Genomic DNA, 5,521 nt, shown 5'->3' on the forward strand with positions numbered 1-5,521 from the left:
TGTTTAAAGGCCAACATCGTCAGGAATTTTTCTCGTGGAGCGACCTAAACTTGAACCCGTCGCTAATTCTTGCATGTCTGTTTACTGTGGGTTCAACAGATCGGTCCAGTAGTTTGGTCTCAATCGCTCTATACACACTCGCACACACACACACACATACACGCACACACACACACACACACACACACACAAACGCACACACACATACACACACTGGCACACACACACACACTCACACACACACGGGCACACCCTGGCACACACACACGCACACACACACCCGCTCGGCTTTTTGTCCCCTCTGCCTCACTGATTTGGTTTTGTGTTTATTTCGTAATTATTTTGTTAGTAAATAGTGAACATTGCTTCAATGCCGAAGCAAAAAACATCATTATTGGTTGTAATTTGCTACCAATTTTAAAACCCGAATATCGTATTACATAGTAATTTTGACAGCAGTTCAAATGTGTAGGCGAACATCGGCAGGAATTTTTCTCCTGGAGCGACCTAAACTTGAACCCGTTGTATGAGGACATAAACATTTCGCTGGTACAAGACACACACCGTCCTGAGAAAGGGGGAGCTAACAACCGACCTGAAAAAGAGAAACGGGAGATACCTATGTCTCTCCCTTCCTTTTTACATTTAGTCAAGTTTTGACTAAATGTTTTAACGTAGAGGGGGGAATCGAGACGAGGGTCGTGGTGTATGTGCGTGTGTGTGTCTGTGTGTGTGTGTGTGTGTGTGTGTGTGTGTGTGTGTGTGTGTGTGTGTGTGTGTGTGTGTGTGTGTAGAGCGATTCAGACTAAACTACTGGACCGATCTTTATGAAATTTGACATGAGAGTTCCTGGGTATGAAATCCTCGAACGTTTTTTTCATTTTTTTGATAAATGTCTTTGATGACGTCATATCCGGCTTTTCGTGAAAGTTGAGGCGGCACTGTCACGCCCTCATTTTTCAACCAAATTGGTTGAAATTTTGGTCAAGTAATCTTCGACGAAGCCCGGACTTCGGTATTGCATTTCAGCTTGGTGGCTTAACAATTAATTAATGACTTTGGTCATTAAAAATCTGAAGATTGTAAAAAAAAATAAAAATTTATATAACGATCCAAATTTACGTTCATCTTATTCTCCATCATTTGCTGATTCCAAAAACATATAAATATGTTATATTTGGATTAAAAACAAGCTCTGAAAATTAAATATATAAAAATAAAGTAGATGTGTACTGCCGGGCAGTACATACCCCAAGCGAAGTCGTCCATCTGTGTGTACATGATTCTCTCTCTCTCTCTCTCTCTCTCTCTCTCTCTCTCTCTCTCTCTCTCTCTCTCTCTCTCTCTCTCTCTCTCTCTCTCTCTCTCTCTCTCTCTCTCTCTCTCTCTCTGTCTTAAAATGTGTCATCGATGACGTGTTTTCATACTTGCTAATGCGGCAGGCTAATCATGACGTCAAATTGAAACTTCTTGAAGTCTCTCAGAAAGGGACATGAAAACCATGTGGGGGTTACTGGTTTGGGCTGAAAAAAAACCCAACTCCACCTAAAATTCAAGCGCCTATGGGGCTGAATTATGCAGCATAAATTGTGAAACATCAGGATATCTCACACTTTCAATTCTGCCATCATGTCAAATCTGGAAACCTTTATTTTATTTTTTTTTACTGGAAGAACCTACCCTAAGTGATTGTATGAATGTTGTTCTTGCATGCAGAAAGAATTTTTTTGCACACATGGTTTGAAGACAAATTTTGCCAACGCATATAGGAATGCAACTTTCATTCAAATATGTCTAAAATATTGCTTCACAAATTATCACGAAAAGTATCATGATAAACTGCAAGTCTCGGAAAGTGCAAGTCCTTAGGCAATTGTCACCGTAAGTCAGCGTAAGTGCTGCTACGTTATTACTGACGTTACTGTTGATGCTACCATCGAGGCTTCCACACCGTGAACGTTACTGTTAATGTTTCCATAACGTGGATGTTGCCGTTGACGCCTCCATGCTGCAGCTGCTTTTTGGAATAATTCCTGTGGATCTTCGAACCAATGTGCAGTATTACGTCATTATGAGCAAACACGATGACATCATTTACGTCATGGAACAATATTGTCAATTAGTCTCGGCGCCCTGACAGTCTCTTAAAATGTTACAATAGACCTTTTTCGTATAACCTTTGCCCCCAGCGTTTCGACCAATCAGATTTTAGGGCACGGCAGCCTCTCTCTGATAACCGGAAATAAGGGGCAGTCTGAAATACCTCTTTCACTGTCGGGGCTCGAAGTACTATTGCCAGAGGATTACTTTGAGAAATTCTGCAAGAAAACGGATTATCTTGTTCAAAATCATGAACTAAAAGTCAAGGACATGCATGAAGGTATGGTTTGAAACGGCTATTGGTGGTATATGGACGAAAGACTTGGCGAACTTCCCCTGCATAAGCGAAGCAGAGGTGATCGACCACAGATCTACAGATCTCTGGATCAACTTTCTTACTGATACTACTGCGTCGACGTTCGACAAGTTATACGACGCATCCAGCGCAAAGAATGCAAAACCTTGGGGTAAACGATAGACATACTGTGTGCATAAAATGTCTTTCTGCTTGGCACAACAGCCAGTAAGCAACTGTGGTGATCACTGAGACTCAGAGCGAGTGTGCTGACGTCAATGAAGCAGACTCGCAACGAAGTGTATGCTGTTGTGGGGGGACGCTGACCGGACAGGCACTTGGAGCCTACTGCGAGTGTATTGCTGGGTAAGTGTTGTTGGCCTTGTATGTTTTGTGGGATTAACTTGATGGCTGCGTTACTTGGTATCTTACACAATCAGTTTTCATACTCAGTCATATAATGCATGGCACACAAAGTGACAAACACACACAGAGATTCATAATTCTCTACTGAAAATGTCTGCATGCAAAAGCTGTCATTTTTGACAAAGTTATGAGCAGCATGTTAATGTAATTTCAATCAGTATCTCCAGGAGACCATGCCATGTTGGCTAGGCATGTTCAATAGAATAGCAGGTACCTGAGTGCGGAGTTTTATTTAATGTGTACGTACACATGTGTTTGTGAATCCTCTTGTCAATGAAGGTTATCACTGCAGTAAGATCAAATTCCATTCTGAGCCGGTATATATTTTATATAGATCTATATAAAATATATCTATATCAACAGCATGCGCTTACAAGCTCTCTGTAGGAATTCCTAGGAAAGATAAAGTTAATTGTTATTAGCAGGCTAAGGAAAATCAAGATGACACAAACAGAATTTGAATGTGTGTTGTTGTTTTTACCCAGAAAGGACAGTCTTGCAACCATGTGGCCGCCACACTTTTTGCTGCTTCACACTACATGGCTGAAGGAATCGACACTGTGCCAGCAGACAAAACTTGTACACACTACAAATGTATGTGGAAGGGGCATGCTGCCATGAAAACTGCACCAGCTGCTCTCGATGACATACAAATTGTTAAGTAAGTGTGTATAATAATTAATATTAAGGAAATTAGGGTTGCATTACCTAGAGGTTTACATCAGAGTGTGATCTATTTTTTTCAGAACATAAGTCTCAAAGTTAAAATATAGAGCTTGTTAACTACAACAGCTACAAGACTGGGGAAAGAGAAACAGTGATATTTATAAAGTGCATTATCAACAAACTATGCATTTTACATTTAGTCAAGAGACCAGGGCGGTGGTGTATGTTTGTGTGTAGAGCAATTTCTGGAAAACTACAACATTATGTTTAGGTTAAAAACAAACCAGCCCTGAAACAGTGAAAGTGGCAAGTATTTTACTCGCCATAGTTAGTAGAAGCATGCAACTGGTGAGTAGAAGTGTTCATCTACTCGCCAAATGCGAGTGAAGATGCTGAATCAAATTGTTGGTTTGGTTCGTAAAATTTGCTCTCTGGCTGGTACGTTTTCAGAATCACTAGCCAGAGGCTAGTGCATAATTATTTGACTTTCAGGGCTACAAGCTTAGAAAGTTAAACAGATTTGTTTTAAACACAGGGAAGCGTGATTTCCTGTGGGACAGTTTTGCTACTGCGCTATGCTGGGTTGCCATTTACCTTATTCGACGTGGATGCTGGTTTTCAGCTAAGCATTGTCCTTGTGAAATGTACTGCGTTCAGTATCGTTATACATGTTTGACAGACTGGCGCAACTTGTTTTAGCATTTGTACCCAGCATAAGATTTGCTTTAGTGTCAAGTAAAAAAAATAATTTCATTTTTAGGTATGCTTCAAGACAAGACAAGTTTCCCCGGACGACTCTTCAAAGCCTCAATTTTGATCAAGAAGTCCGGATGCAAGGAAGCGCGACTAAGAGATCTTCAACAACCGGTACCAACCGTTTGAAGGCTGTATATAGTTATGATATACTGAACTAGTGTTTCCAAGGTGTGATTTTTTTTCCAATACCAATACCAGTTAATTAAGTTGGTAGCAACAGTTAACTGTTCTGTCAAGTGAAAAATGTATGTAGTTTCAGGTAGGACAGGTAAAATCAGTACTTTGTTTACAGCGAGGGAGGGTACGTAGTGCTGTCACCTCTGTGTGTGAGTTCAGGTTTAATTTTTTAAATGCCTGCAGTTAAGACAGTAGATTGTGGAAGCTGATAAGAACTTGTGTCAGAGGATAGTAAGAAGTGGTTCGGGTTCGTACGGACTATACCATCATCCATGACTTGTGTGTATTATTCGGAGAACGTATCAGAGCCGAGGACATGTGTTGTGAACAGCGATTCTCAGTGATGAAAGTGTAGTGTGTGTAATGCCGGACTGTATTCTTCTTCAACTTCGGAATGGCAAAGGAGGTATTTTGTGAGATGTTTTATGATTTGATATCCATGTACTGATGATTTCATTCAATAGCGAAATGTTTGAAATGTTCATTCGTTTTGTGCCATGTTTGTTGTTCAAGAGCGTGTTGTCACCATCCCTTATGAATATGGACGTGTGTGAATGTTGGTGCAGACATGAGCGTTTGAGCGAGTGAATTTAGAAGCCCTGTGCATGAAAGTCATTACCGGACAACCAAATCAGCAAACATAGAAATTCCTTGTCATACACATCGATCTGATCAAGGTAATAATGTTAGCACTTTTTTTCCAATTCATTTCACAGTTATTTGTTATTTTTTGGAGGAAATTATAATGCAATTCACCGATTTTAAAAAAACATGATTCCAATTGTCTCCCTTGAACAAATTTGTTTGTACAAAATTTGTTACTTACTTTTTTTTTTTCAAGGCTATATCAAGGAAAATTCTTTTTGAACTGATTGTGGGACCGTGCACAAGCTGACAGACTTGAACTCAAAAGTTGCAGAAAATTCTTGGCTGCGACTTTTGAGTTCAAGCCGATCAGTTTGTGCACAGTCCCAAGATTTGTCTATATTTATTTATCACTTAAAATAAAATACAGTTTTTCTTTTAATTAAACTGTAGATATGTCAAAGACTGTTTTGAATAATTTTGGGGGGTAATTTTCTTTAAGAAATAACTCAAGTG

General features: G+C 39.8%; 1 long non-coding RNA gene across 1 annotated transcript; it reads left to right on the forward strand.

Moving 5' to 3' along the window:
- The first annotated feature begins 2,627 nt into the window (after nucleotides 1-2,627).
- LOC138972941 (uncharacterized) lies at nucleotides 2,628-4,427 on the forward strand. The gene is made up of 3 exons (XR_011457822.1): nucleotides 2,628-2,761; nucleotides 3,307-3,482; nucleotides 4,248-4,427. It is a non-coding gene; the product is annotated as an uncharacterized lncRNA (long non-coding RNA).
- The last annotated feature ends 1,094 nt before the right edge of the window (nucleotides 4,428-5,521 follow it).

Source organism: Littorina saxatilis, linkage group LG8 (assembly GCF_037325665.1).
Source record: "Littorina saxatilis isolate snail1 linkage group LG8, US_GU_Lsax_2.0, whole genome shotgun sequence".
NCBI classification, from domain to species: domain Eukaryota; kingdom Metazoa; phylum Mollusca; class Gastropoda; order Littorinimorpha; family Littorinidae; genus Littorina; species Littorina saxatilis.